The 15,473-nt window shown below is 46.0% G+C and overlaps 1 pseudogene; it reads left to right on the forward strand.

Moving 5' to 3' along the window:
* The first annotated feature begins 12,696 nt into the window (after positions 1–12,696).
* LOC102907522 (transcription factor BTF3 pseudogene) lies at positions 12,697–13,533 on the forward strand (annotated as a pseudogene).
* The last annotated feature ends 1,940 nt before the right edge of the window (positions 13,534–15,473 follow it).

Consider the following 15,473-nt stretch of genomic DNA (forward strand, 5'->3'; position numbering starts at 1 on the left):
GGCAGAAATCATCCAACACAGCAATTCTCAACCTGTGGGTCAATACTCCTTTTACAGGGGTCACCTAAGACCATTGGAAAACACAGATATTTACATGAGGATTCATTACAGTAGCAAAAATTACAGTTATGAAGTAGCAATGAAAATAATTTTATGGTTGTGGGTCGCCACAACATGAAGAACTGTATTAAATGGTCACAGCATTAGGAAGGTTGAGAATCACTGGTATAACACATAGCCTAAGTCATAACGCAGTGTTGAATAGCTCTTGTAACTGATTGACTACAATAGAAATGGAAAAGAAAATAGGTTCATATAAATTCACTCTGCATCATCATAAAGCTAAAAAGAAGTCATAAGTTGAGTGCTCTCAGGTAGCTACACATATACACCACCACATCCTTATATCCACACCCAGGAGATTCTGGTAGATTTCCCATAATGGCAACCACATCCTAGTATCCATACTCAGGAGAAGGCTCTGGTAGATTTCCCACAATGGCAAAGGCCCCAGATTGTTCTTTGATCAGAACACTAAACTCCACTGAGTTATTGTTTTCAATAACCTTGTATATAAGTCTGCAATCATTAAAAGCAAAAGCAAGAAAGCTTGCTGGCTGATTTTGACTGTAGAGGTGGATATATAGAGAGGGACCAACAGAAAAACAGGAGAATGATGACACCCTCCCACACATGAATTCCAAAGATTTGGACATCATGAGGACCCATCTTTAAGGTGAATATTTCCTTAAGAGTAAATTAAGCTCCTACTTGAGTTCATCTTCTCACCAGGTCTCCTCCTTCAGAGAGCTCATGGGTGGGTTCAGTTCTACATTTTGATACCTCCTTGAGCTCAACATCCAACTGTAACCCAGTCTTTTGAGAACCCACTGGGCTGCACAGTGTGCTGAGAACGCGAGGGAACATGAGGAAACCGTGGTCTCTGCTCTCAAGAAAGCATTCTCACCAATAATCTATGGAGGAATAAATATTGAGAGATAACTTTCTAAAAATGTTAAGGATGATTACCAGAGCTGATGCAAATCTAAAATGCCACTTAGTGCCTATTAGAACTGTGGAGGAAATCTCAGATTTCTCACCCACTATTTGGAAATAATACTTTCTATCCTCAGAACTTACAGGCAGACAATTCTTAATACTATCTTGATAGTATTAAAGGGATATTAAAGGTATGCTAAGTAAGAATTTGTATCATGAATAGAATCAACCCCCTTTAAAAAGAACTTAAAGGGATGGACTCTTTCTCTTCTGCTCCACCATGAAGATACTGTATTGAAGATACCATCTTGGAAGCAGAAACAGGACCCAGTGGGATTTGGCCTTTACAACCTCCAGAACCACAAAAAACAAATGCATGCTATTTATAAATTGATCAGAGCTATATACTTTGTTATATCCAAAGAATGAAACAGTCACCAAGCAACTAGTTTACAATTGTAGCTTGCTCTTCATAGAAGAGCAGAAACCCGTAGTCTTCAGGATCATTTCCCAGCTCAACCATATACAGCCTGAGGAGTTGTGAGCGTATGACCCAGCTTTCACTCATTAATTCACTCTACCAATATTGGAGGGTCTATTATTGAGTAGTGAGTATACTGCTTAACACCACAATTTAGCCGTGACAAAACGGAGAGATGCTAATTCTAACTTACGAGATTTTTTTTTTGTGACTTCCATGTCCAGCTAAGCACAACAGAGAGAAATAAACATGGGTTATCCTCCACTTTCCTTCGGAGCTCTTCATAATCAAACCCCTTTTCTGTATATAAGGAGTAATTCCCCATAAACAAAACAAATTCCTACTTGGAAAATGAAAATCATCAATATAAGCCCTAAATAAACTTCAAGGCATACCCTTCCGCTTCTGTAATGAAGCCCTGAGATCTGAGCGGCCTTGCTCAACTACATTTTCATTATGTATAAACCATTCCGGAACACACTTGGCAAGTACTGTCATATGATGACAAACAGGACCAGCTGTGAGGTTTCCAAACAGGCTTCCCACCCAGACAGAGGAGCTACATTTTCATTGACGTTTTCCTCCAGTCAACAAATGTTTTCTGATGTTAACATAGCATCGGGCTGGGTGCAAAAACCTGGGACTGTTGAATGTGAATTTCAAGGTACAAATTTGTGATTGTTTTTTCTCCTACCAATGGCCTTAGAGCAACAGATAACAGCCTTAACAATTCCAGCAAATGTAGCGATTATATTATAGAGTTCAGTTCCGTGAACTTACAACCTTCCTCTCCTCCCCACATTCTGTTGCTTCTCCTTTGAACTCTGTATGACCCAAGGAGGGATGTATGTCACTGACAGTAGAGGAGAACGGAGCAAAGTCTCCACCATGGGCCTTTCTGAGTCCACTATGACTTGTGCTCAGAAGGGCTTCCCGCTGCTTGACCCTCCTCCGGCACCATGGCCCAATAGTGATGACATCTACAAGCCCCCTGGACCCTCAGAAGGAATTTTCTGGTCCTTCCCTGCTCTGACTTCTCTGCTTTGGGCCCTGTCAACTCACATACAGCACTGAAGTGCCATTGCAGGATTCAGAAACTCTCAGCTCCTTCCTTCTATTGCATGGGGCGCAAAGCACGCCGTGAGGGAAATACATTCATCACCAGGTCTAGTACTGGACTCCCCTCCACTTTGCAGACCATGTGATCTCCTTGAAAAGAATTAAGACAAGGTGCGTGGAGCGCCGTACACAGACAGGCTAAGTCTATTGTGCAGACAAGGAGGGCACAATCTCAAAGGGTAAGAGTGAACCACAGTCCAAGAGACAGCCACATCAATCTACATTTCAGATCCATCCCATATTACTTCTAAGCTTTTACTGAAAGTGTTTTCTTTCACCAGTGATTGGCAGGCCCAGGTGAAGTGGTTTTCATTGGAAGGGGACAAGGGTAGCTACTAGTTCTTTGCAGACAATTCAGACTATCGGAGACAGATATTGTCAGTGGGTGGGTCTGAGCCTCAGAGCACCTGCGGAGGTTTTCCAGGTTCTCAGGTCTCTTGATGGACTGTACAGATGGGCACAGTGACTGCACAGGAGGCAGGGGACTAAGAAAGGGGAAGAACTGAGACTGGCAGTAGGCCAGTGAGCCGAGGGAATGGCAAGCCCCCCAAAGCCATTGCTTATACTGGAAAGAGACCCGTGGCATTTATTCGGCACCTATCTCCTCCATGTTTGTGTGTCCTGGACTTTTTGCAAGCACGCCCTGTTAGTTATACAAAGTTCAGGTGAAGAAGGGTTTCCAGTCTGTCTTTTGCACCTGGCTTCTTTTGTATGTTAATTTTATTTATTTATCAGTTTGGTTTTTTTTTAAATTAACCTTTTTTTTTAAAGATTTATTTATTTATCATGTATATAATGTTCTGTTTTCATGTATCCCCGCAGGCCAGAAGGAGGAGTCAGATCTCATTTACAGATGATTGAGAACCACCATGTGGGTGCTGGGAATTGAACTCAGGACCTCTGGAAGAACAGCCAGTGTTCTTAACCTCTGAGCCATCTCTCCAGCCCGTCAGTTTGTTTTTTGAGACAGGATTTCTCTGTACACCCAGCTGTTCTGGAACTCGCTCTGTAGTCCAGGCTGACCTTGAACTCAGAGATCTGCCTGCCTGTCTCCTGAGTGCTAGAATAAAAGGTGTATGCTAATGTTGGTATGTTTTATCCAGTCACAACTCTCCTGCCATAATAAAACTCAGGTCCCAATTCTTCTAAGCATTAGTCAGTCTTGAAGGTTTCACTTCCTGATCATTTTTTTAATATTTCTAATTTTTATATGGATAGGTGCTTGCCTGCATTTACGCCTGCGCACCCTTTGCATGCCTGGTGCTTCCAGAGGCCAGAAGAGGATGTCAGTGAGATCCCCTAGAACGTGAGTCACAGAAGTTGTGAGCCATCCTATGAGTTCTGGGAATTGAACCCAGCTCCTCTGGAAAAATGCTCTTCACAGAACCATCTCTCCAATCCCTATTCTCGGTTTTAACTTGGTTGATACTGAGGGAGGAGTCCATCCCCAAAGACCTCCAAGCCTGTTCTTATCTGACTAGCTAACACTCTCAGTCTCTCATTGAGGAAAACTCATTCAGCCACTCCTCAGCTCAAAGGCTGTGCTAGACACAGATGTCTCCACATGGAGATGGAATCCTTCCAATGTAACCTGTGATTTCCATCTTCCTAGTGTTTGAGATTATGTTTTGACTTAGAAGTTCTATGGACTAGAAGGCTGTATAAATATAAACACCCCATCATGGAAATAGGACAAAATTATCCTATCAGAATACAAACTAAAATATTGTCCTGGCATTCGGGGTAAAGGCCCTGGCTCCAGGAGTCCCAGCAGATGAGCTTTGACCACTCAAGTCAATATACCAGCTACAAAGGCAATTGTTGGGGAGAGGCAGAGAAAGAAAATCTAGTCAACGTGGCCACACTGGAACCCGTAAAGGGGTTCGGTAGTCCCAAGTCCAAGCTTTAGGCTTAAAAAGACTCAACTCAGAGAATGAGGAGTGTATGTCACTCAGCAGTCATGGTCGAATCATGCTCTGATTGATCTCTACCTCCTCTCAGTGCTGCAAAGAGATTCAAGAAGCCCTGACTGCTTGAGGAGACACTGTTTAGGAGACAGTGGTTCCCAGGAGATGATTGCTCCTTGGGGGGGGGGGGCATGGGGCGGGCTGATCTGATCATGGGGTGATCTGTCTATGAAGCTCTGCTATTCCTGGAGTGTTGTGGAAGGGGAAATAGATGAGATCTCCATGAGTAAACAGGGGGCAAGGTGGGGCAATAGAAGGGAGGGGATGGGGGAATGAGAACATGAGGGAACAGGATAGTCAAGTTGGGGGAGGGACGGTGTAGGAGAGCAATGAAAGAGGTATCTTGATAGAGGGAGACATGGGGATGCGGAGAAATCGGGTACTAGGGAAATTCCCAGGAATCCACAAGGAAGACCCCAGATTAGATTACTAGCAACAGTGGAGAGGGTGCTTGAACTGGCCTACCCCAGTAATCAGATTGGTGAATACCCTGTCATCATAGAGCCTTTCTCCAGTAACTGATGGAAGCAGATGCAGAGATCCAGAGCCAAGCACCAGGCCGAGCTCCAGGAGTCCAGTCGAAGAGAGGGAAGAGGGATTATATGACCAAGGTGGGAGTCAAGATCATGATGGGGAAATCTACAGAGACAACTGATCCAAGCTCATAAGAACTCATGAACTTTAGACCGACAGCTGTGGAACCTGCATGGGACCAGAATAGGCCCTCTGCATATGGGAAACAGTTGTGTAGCTTGGTCTGTTTGAGGGGTCCCAGGCATTGGAATCAGAATCTACCCCTGGTGCATGAGCTGGCTTTTTGGAGCCCATTACCTATGGTGGGATGCCTTGCTCAGCCTAGATGCAGGGGGGAGGGGCTTGGTCCTGCCTCAACTAAATGTACCAGACTTTGCTGACTCCCCATGGAAGCCCTTTCCCTTTTGGAGGAGGGGATGTGAGGTGGGGAGGGGGGAGAGAAGCCTGGAGGGGAGTGGGAGGAGGGATGAGTGGGAGATCTGTGGTTGGTATGTAAAAATGAATTTTAAAAAATTCTTAATTAAAAAAGAAAAGAAAAACTGGCTAGAAACAAGCCAAGCTAAGGCAGGGAATTTATAAGATAATATGCCTCTGTGTGTGTTTATTTGGGAGTTAGGTGGCAGGCCCCCAAAAGACCATAGAGTAAAAAAACAACCAACAACACTAGAGTTCAAGGTAACCACCGGTTTAGGACAGTGACTGGACTCTCACTTGCCTTTGGAGGAAGTCTGCAAGAAAACTGTGTAAAGCTGACAAGTGAGACATCTCAGTTATCCTTTCTTTGTGCCTTCTGCCTTGAAGGGGGGCATGAGTTGGTATTGGGGAAAATTATAAAGGCCACTCCACGTAGTTAAAAGGAAGATTTATTTAGTGGATGACTTACAAATGAAGGAATGGATAGGTCGCGGGGGTCTGGGGAAGGCGTCTAGCAATCCAGCGGTGTTCTCTGGCGCTCTGCACAATCAATCTCCACCATCCAGGGTCCAGGCGCAGAGAGCTTGCCCAGAGCGAGCGCTTGCCCATCCAGCTCTCAGGTTTCCAGCACCTCCCCTCGCCCCGCCTCGTAGGCGTGACAGTTGCCAGAGTCTCAATGGGGGTTGGAGCTTCCAGATCCAAGCTGGAATGGCTACCCACTACAAGTTGGGTTAGGAATCGCTCGTGTTTAGGTAGACGCTCCTTGAATGGTTAATATAGTTACCTGCAGAATAAAGCAGGTGGCTGTCCCAAAGTAAATGATACAGGTTGAAAACGAAGGCAGAGATGTCAGCCTTTTATCCTGGTTTTAGCTGCCAGCTGGCCCTGAAGGAGAAGTCAGAACTGCCCAGCAAAAGCAGTTTCTAGCTGCCTCTTATAATATAAAATAACAGGACAAGGGTTTGTTTTGTCTTGACAGCTCTTTTTTTTTTTTTTTTTTAAACTATTTAGTACAAGCTTCCAACAACAACGGTAACTGGACTGGTGGGATGACTTGATGGGTAATAGAATTGCCTCCAAGCCTGCGGACTTGAGTTCTATCCTTGGGATCAACATTATGAAGTGAGAGAACCACCTCCTCCTGTAAGTTACCCTCTGTCATGCACATGCATGATGTGGCATATAAACACATACTCAAGTAAATAAATGGGGGGGGTAATTACTTCCCTAGTCATTAAGTCTATAAGGTTGGCCAGAGCAAAGAAGAAGCAGCAGCAGAAGAAGAAGAAGGAGAAAGAGGAGGAGGAGGGGAGGAGAAGAAGAAGAAGAAGAAGAAGAAGAAGAAGAAGAAGAAGAAGAAGAAGAAGAAGAAGAAGAAGAAGAAGAAGAAGAAGATAGGAAAGGCTGGAGAATTAAAAGGAAGCAATTTAGCCTCTAAGGATGGAGGCACAGATTTGGATCATCAGCCATTTTCTCCCAGCCCTTTGTGTTACTAATGAGAAGCAGACATGGGCATATGATGGTCACTGTTGTTGAGGACAGTGGTGACATCTGGGGACAGATTCTATACAGTCGCTCTTTGTGATCTTTACTTCGCAACCATCCAGACTGATTTTTGATTCTCGTGAACTCTGTCAGCTCCCAAGAAATGATCCTCTGATTGAATTAGGCAGTCATTTCTTCAGTTACTTGCAAACAGGAAATTGATCAAATCGTTCACCAGAGAGACCTATTTCTCTCTTTGCACAGCTAACCACACCCCAGAGTCTGGAAGACCCTTTGGCAAGCTTTATTTCCTTTCTGCCTTGGCAGGTTGGGACAAAAAGTGAAGATTATAAATCTAACCTCCTTGCCTGCCATTCCTCAGGTTCCATCCTCTTTGTTTTCTGAGACAGTGTCTCCCACTGGCCTGGAACTCACCAAGTAGGCTAGCCTGGCTGGCCCATAAACCCCAAGTATCTATTTGCCTCTGCATCCCCAGTGATGAGATTACAAATGCACGCTACCGTGCCCAGATTAGTTTCGTCTAGGTTGTGAGGATCAAAATCAGGTCCTCACGTTTTCGAGACAAGGGTTTTACCAACGGATCTCTTTGCCCACCCCCACCTCTATGCTAGTTTGCTTTCTGTTGCTGTGAGAAACACCATGGAAAAGGCAGTCTGGGAAGGAAAGGGTTGACATGTTTTACAGGTTAGAGTCCATCATGAAGGGAAGTCGGGGCAGGAACCTGGAGGCAGGAACCACACAGGAATACTTGCTAGCTCACTTCTCTGGCTTACTCGGATACTTTCCCTTATATGTAATCCTGACCCAAATACCTAGGGATCACACTACTCACAGTGGGTTGAGCTTTGCTATATCAATTAGTAATTAAGAAAATGCCCCCATTGACCAATGTAAAAGAGGCAATTCCTCCATTGAGGTGCCCTCTACCCAGGTGGCTCTGGTTTGTGTTAAGTTGAAAAAAAAAAAAGTCAGCACACCACTACCCCCCCCCCCCGAATACTTTTTCATATCTTTGGATAGAATGCCATGCCCAAGCCTTTAAAATCGGTGCTAATATGCCATACGAAAGGCTTTTTAAAGCCACCTAACACTGCAGTAGAATCCTTTCCTAGCCGTTCTGTCAAAGTTCATACTGCTGGAGCTGGAGAGCCGGCTCTGCTGGTACAGGCGCTCGCTGCTCTTGCAGAGGAACTAGACTCGGCTCCCAGCACCCACATGGCACCTCACCACCATCTGTACCTCCAGTTCTAGGAGATGTCATGCCCTGTTCTGGCTTCTACAAACAGTAGGCACCCCACATAGTGCATGTGGATGCATGCAAGCATACACACATACACATAAAATAAAAATAGATTTAAAAAATAAAAATAACTGAGCCTGGTAGGTTATTTTTAATGACAATAGAGAAGCTGAGGCAGGAAATTTTCTGAATTTGAGACTAGCCTACTCTACATAATGAGTACCAGGCCAGACAGGACTACACAGTGAGACCCTGTCTCAAAATAAGTAAATCCAGACTACTTCCTACAGGTCTAAGTTAATCTCTCTCCAAAGTGAGTCCAAAGGCTCATGCCTCCACCCACCCAATTCATCCACCCACCCACCATCCCTCTCAACCTCTGACCTGGGTGAGACAGAGATAAATCTGTAAATGCAAGTTCATTTAGATCTTCATCCAGATTTGATTCCTGTTCACTGCTGAGGGAGAAAACCTTTCAGATGAAGACTCCCTCCTACCCTAAAGGCATCTGCCATTGATTTGTTGGGAGGCTGTTGAATTCTCACTTGTCAGAGGAGTGCCAGCCCTGCCTCCTGGGAAGACGAGCACACAGAAAATGACTTCTAATAGCCCTCCAACTTCTTATCCATAAAATGCACAAACACTTCGTATTCTCAAGCTTTCCCTCAGCCAGATGTTTGAACGAAGCTGACTCTCTAAAGGAGACCAAAATAACCATGCCTGGAAGAAACTACAGTGTCCCTTTTTTTTTTCCTTCAGCCACAGATTTATCTAGTAATGTGCCTAAAAACCAAACCTGAGAACCAGTGAGTCACCACTCAGCAAATCAACTAGTGTCCATTTGCTAATTGACAAGTATTTTAATTTTTCACACCTTTTATATGGGGATGTGAATTCATATAAATACAGAACATACATACCGCCCTTGATTTGTTACCACCCTCCTTCTAAGCATTTTCTTAATCGTGTTTATACGCATGTATCTGTGTTGTGGGTTTGGGCATAAGCATGCAGTCACCCATGGAGGCCAGGGCTTCAGATAACCCGGAGCTAGAGTCACAGGAGATTGTGAGCCCCCTGACATGGGTGCTGGGAACTGACCTAGGGTCCTCTGGAGAAGCAGACTGTGCTGAGCCACCTGTCTTAGGTGTCAAGCTATCTGTCCAGCTCCATTGTCTTCCCTTTCATCATTGCTCTGACAGAGAGAGCCTTTCAAAGGATTCTCCACACTTTGCACTGTATATACTTACACTAAAAATTGTGACTGTGCATCACATATCCAGACCCATAAGTACATACATACATGTATCATATATTTGATGCATATATATATATACATATATATATGGCAACTTATCTCCTGCCTTTGCATATACTTATACCCTGCCCTCCATCATCACCATATGCATATAAATCCCTAGCCTTAAATAACTACAGTGCTGCTTGGTGTCACTCCAGCCAAGGAATCTCAGGACAGCTCATACATATCCTTCCACCAATTCTGCCGCGTTGCAAAAGGTCTCTCATCTCTCCCAACAAACCTAACTCTCTCTAAAGACCCCATATGGAAGGATGCCCACTTCTGAAGGCATCTCTGTGAGTCACTCCCCCACAGGAGATCACACGCACATAGATGCCAGATAATTCACACAGGAAAACCCAAGTCCAGGCTCCTAATAGAAACATCCATTCTCAACAAGGCTCTGATGCTGACGTGTGAGCCTTGCTCAGGGTGAGGTCCTTGATTTTCAGACTCCCGGGCTGCTAGAAGCTATCATAGTAAGCCTCTCCGTACTCCTGTTGTATGGTACCGGTACCCTTAGATTCGGGGATCTGGGGACACTGCCAGCCTTCCTGTGGTCACCTGTAAGCTCCTGTAATGCAGGCTTTTAGCTTTAGACAGGCACTTTATAGTTCAGCATAAAGAGAAAAATACCTTCAATAAATCAAAGAGGCAGGCTACTGAGGAAAGCAAGAAGAAACAGGGATACACAGATAGGTAAGACAGTTTCTACCCTTGCTGTGCTCCTGGTGACACAGGGAAGCAAATGTCTTTTAGATATGTAACATGAGTGACTTCTCACTTCCCAAGTCCCCTTCTTGAGATGTGTTACAGGACCCTTTCCTCCTGGGGAAAGGCCAGACACACTTAGGGTTGGGACAACTGAAAGAGGGCATTGGAATAATAATAGTAACTAGCCTTAGGGAGCACTTACTAAGCTACATTCTATTCTTTCAGCATCTGATAACTGTTAGGTACCATCATAGCCTCAGGCAACACAGGGCAGAATTCCAGGGACAAAGACGTGCTCGCGGCTGTTCCTAGGATGAAAAAAACAAGTATTTCTCCATGGGGAAAACTCTGGCCCTCCAACCACCGCTCCCCATTTTGGAATTCTAAGACAAGCTGGTATCTAGCTTACACGAAGAGGTATGTAGCCTAAGCCGACCTTGAATTTGATATGTAGGAGAGAATGGCCATGATCCTCCTGCCTCCGTCTCTCAAGTGCTGGGACTACAGACTCGTACCACCATCCTAATACTGGGGGACAGAACCCAGGGCTTCCTGTGGGCTAGGCAGACACTCTACTGGATGAACTCCCTCTCCAGCCCCACTCCCCCAGCCCCTGCTCCCTCATCCCCCACCCCCACCCACATCCTCCCTTACTCGGGAGCACCTCCAGGAAACAGAATAGTAGCTTATTCCCTGGCTTGGCTTCCACCGACACGCTAGATTTATTGACCTGTTCTGGGCTTATCTAAAGAGAACGAAGAATACAGGGGAGAGGAGAAGGCTTGTCTTGTCCAGCGGCTGCTATGACAAACTACCATGAACCGGATCGTTCATAAACAAGAGAAACTCATTTCTCATGGCTCCAGAGGCTGGGAAGTCCGAAATGAAGGTCCTGGTAGACTCAATGCTGCGGGAGGTCCCACTTCGTGACTCACAGATGACCCTCTCCCTTTTCCCATGGGGCAGAAGGAGCAAAGCAGCTCCCTGGGTCCCTTCCTAAGACACTAATGCCATCCACGACCCGACCGCTCCCCACCGCTTCACTCTCGAACGTCCCATCGGTTGGGATCTCAACTAAGGAGTTTGGGGAAGACACAAGCACTTTTAGCTGAGCCAGGTACACTTGTGTTGTTGACCATTTACCAGTATACCTTTACTGTTGTGCCCTAGGAACGAGACACCACCCCCCCACCCCCGAAGAGACCACCAGAGACACGAACTCACCAAAATGCAAAAGCAAGGTTTATTGAAGCAGTTCAAGCCGCGCGACAGGGCCCTCCTCAAGCCATCTGACACAGTAGAGGCTGGAGGAGGTGCCAGCCCCTCTGCAAGCTCTTGTTTTAAAGACAAAAACCATAAGGTTACATCATTTAGGGGTGCTAGTACGGGTACAATTCTGATTGGCTCAAGTTTTAGGGACTTTTCAGAATTTCTGTGTTATCTCACTTTGCAGTTTTGACCGGTTGTTTGTCAAACATGATAGACTACCTCCGGCATTGGGGCATTCTGTGGTTAATCAATCGTTACCAAATAGTCCTTCAAACATCCTGACTTTGTACTTTTGACCATCTCCGGCATTGCGGCATTCTATGGTTAATCTGTTGCTACCAGATGGCTCTTCAAACATCCTGACATTGTCCTGGGACCTATGTCAGCAGCTCTGAGAATTCTGAAACTCGAGCCTGTTTCAAGCTGGGGTGAGGGGCTTACTTGAAATGGGGGCGCTTTGGTTCTTCACTACCCCACCCCGTGCCAGAGGAAAAGCTGTACTCAAGAAAGCAAGCAGAGGAGGAGACAGAGACAGGGTGCACGGAGTGTTGGTGACTGAGGAGAGCGGTTCTGGACCCCGTAAGAGGTTGGCATTATACACAGCCTAGTTGAGCTGATTTGAATAAATGAATGAAATCTGCATGGGCACGGAACTGGAATTGACGGTGCCCCGGCTAAGGACAATGACTGTAAAGAATATCCCTTGTTACACGAGATGAATAGGAGGAGCCTTGGGATGCTTCCTCGGTCTTCCAGTAGGGTCTGGCAGGACGCCAAGCCAGGGGCTCAGGAAGGCACGATCGTTTCCATCCTATCCCAGCCTTTGTCTTGGCTAATGATTCCCTTCACACACACACACACACACACACACACACACACACACACACACACACACAGCTGTCTTACCTTGCTGTGGCAAGGTGACTGGTTCAGATGAGTTCTTCTCTCTCCAGCGTGTGAAACCTGTGGGGGTCTCACAGCACGTCCCCTTCAGGACACCACTGTAGCAGAAGTTGCTCTGGTCCCACCCGGTCCTGTAGCTGCTCATGAAATAATCACTCAGAGGCTTATATTAATTACCAACTGTATGGCCTATGGCAGACTTCTTACTAGCTAGCTCTTTCATATTAACCCATTTCTGGCGCCTTATCTCAGCTGGTCTGCCCGAGACCCCCTGAGCACGAACCCTAGTCCCCCGAGCGGCCCCATTTCCACTCCGACAAGATGAAAGAAACGATCATGAACCAGGAGAAGCTGGCCAAACTTCAGGCCCAAGTGCACATTGGTGGAAAAGGAACTGCTCGCAGAAAGAAGAAGGTGGTTCACAGAACAGCCACAGCAGATGGTAAAAAACTGCAGTTCTCCTTAAAGAAGTCAGGAGTGAACGATATCTCTGGTATTGAAGAGGTGAACATGTTTACAAACCAAGGAACAGTGATCCGTTTTAACAACCCTAAAGTTCAGGCGTCTCTGGCGGCAAACACCTTCACCCTTACAGGCCACGCTGAGACAAAGCAGCTGACAGAAATGCTTCCCAGCATCCTCAACCAGCTCGGAGCGGACAGTCTGACTAGTTTAAGGAGACTGGCTGAAGCTCTGGCCAAACAATCTGCGGATGGAAAAGCACCACTTGCTACTGGAGAGGAGGAGGATGATGATGATGAAGTCCCAGATCTGGTGGAGGATTTTGATGAGGCTTCTAAGAACGAGGCAAACTAAACTGACGCGACTTCTGAAGACGGTGGCACCTGCAGAAGTTACAGGAGCTGCTATTTTATATCATGGCTGCTTTTTAAAATTCTTTTGTTTATGGATCTGATAAAATCTAGATCGCTAATATTTTTAAGCCCGAGCCCCTTGGACACCGCAGCTCTTTCAGTTTTTGCTTAAAACACAATTCATTCTTTGCAGCAAATTAAGCTGAAGAAGCCTGGGAATAAAGTTTGGAAAAGGGTTAATAAAATTCTTTGCCTAGTAAAAAATAAAATTAAATAAATAAATAAATAAACCCATTTCTATTTATCTATGTATCACCACATGTCCTGTGTCCTATTACATGTTGCTCCTTGGACGGCAGTTCAGTGTCTTCCCTAACTCTCCTTTCTTCTCTCACTATCTCTCTTGGATTTTCCCGCCTGGCTCCATCCTACCCTGCCATAGGCCAATGCAGCTTTGTTTACTAACCAGTGGGAACAGCATATATTCACAGTGTGCAGAAAGACATCCCACCGCACACCACTGTAGTCCTCACCGAGGCTCCCAGCCACTACACTATGAGAATTTCACAACCAGGAGGAACACCACCACTGAGAGCAAATGCCTGGGGGGGTGGGATATTTACACCAATCTCCGCCCTGCAGCATTTGACTTTACCCTGTCAAATGATTCCTTTCTGCCCTTTGGGGTGTGCTGGGAAAACTTGGCAAGCTCTCAGGTAAACTGCTTTGTTGGGCTGCTAAAAGTTTCATAGTTCATATATGGCTTCTCTCAGCTTCTCCTTGTGGAGAGGCCCTCAAGCTGGGAGATGGGTGTGGAGCTGACCTATGGACCTCCTTGGTAGCAGCCTGGGGTATCTAAGGTGGCTTGTGTTTTTCCTGCTCTCAGCCCCTCACCCCCAGGACCCAGACCTCCAGCACCCTGTGGCTGGGAGAAGGGACAGAAAACACAAGTATTTGTGGTGAGGGTAGGGGGTACTTTACTTGACGACTTTTCTTCGTTTTTATTGAATTGGTCACTCTTCCCTGGGCATCCCCAGCAGGTCATGGTTGCTTCTGTGTGACAAGTATCTTCTCCAGAGATTAAAGGATAGGAGAGATGCTGGCTTCCAGCTGTTGCAAACTTCAGGGAAGCCAGCTGTCGCTACCCTTCTCTTCTGACTGTGGCGGGACCTTCAGGTCTAGATTCTCTACTCCTCTCCTCCCATTTCCCCTTGCCTCTTATTATCTTCCTGCCTCCCCATGACACACACACCCAAAGTCCCCTCAGGGGAAACCCACCTGCCAAGAGTGTCCGGTGGTTCCCGGCATGCCCTGGAGAAGTCATCTTTCTCCTCACACCAAAGGTCTAGGTGGAGCATGGTTCCCTGCCTCTTCCCCTTTGACAGACCCCCGTTCCCTGCCTCTTCCCCTTTGGCAGACCCCACCAGATCTTTGGTGCTTTCTCTAGTGATTGGGCTCCCGGAAGGATCTGCAAAGTCACAGACTAGCAGCTGCATACTCTAGCCACCAGGTGCTAGGGTCTCCTTCCTCTCACCTCCTGGCTTAGAGCCTATAAAAGTGCTTTCCTTCTGATGTATTATTTCCCCCTCACTCTCCTTCTTTTTTCTTTCCTTTTCTTTCTTTCTTTTTTTTTTTTTTTTTTTTTTTTTTTTGAGACAGGATTTCACTGTGTAGTCCTGGCTGTCCTGGAATTCACTCTACAGACCAGGCTGGTCTCCAACTCACAGAGATCCCTCCCAAGTATGGGATTAAAGGTGTACATCACCACCACTCAGCTGCATTTTATATTTATATATATATATATATATATATAAATTTAGTTTTATATATTATATATAGTTTATTTATTCTCATGTGCATTGGTGTTTGGCCTGCATGTACGTCTGTCCGGGAGGATCAGATTCCCCTGGAACTGGAGTTACAGACAGCTGTGAGCTGCCATGTGGGTGTTGGGAATTTCGGCCAGTGCTCTTAACTGCTGAGCCATCTCTCCAGCCCCCTCAGCAAAGGAAAAAACCCCCAATCACTCAAGAAGGTAAGCCAGAAGCCTGGTGACTTGCCACCGGACCACACCACAAGGTGGAGGAGATTCATGTACAACCCTGGATGAGCCATATCGTACTATAAAGATGGGCGTGAGCTTGAGGCCTTTTCAGATCTGAAGTCCACCCACTCAGGTAGTATGAGCATAGCAGTTGTGCTCCAGCCTCTG

Source organism: Peromyscus maniculatus, chromosome 22 (assembly GCF_049852395.1).
Source record: "Peromyscus maniculatus bairdii isolate BWxNUB_F1_BW_parent chromosome 22, HU_Pman_BW_mat_3.1, whole genome shotgun sequence".
NCBI classification, from domain to species: Eukaryota; Metazoa; Chordata; class Mammalia; order Rodentia; family Cricetidae; genus Peromyscus; species Peromyscus maniculatus.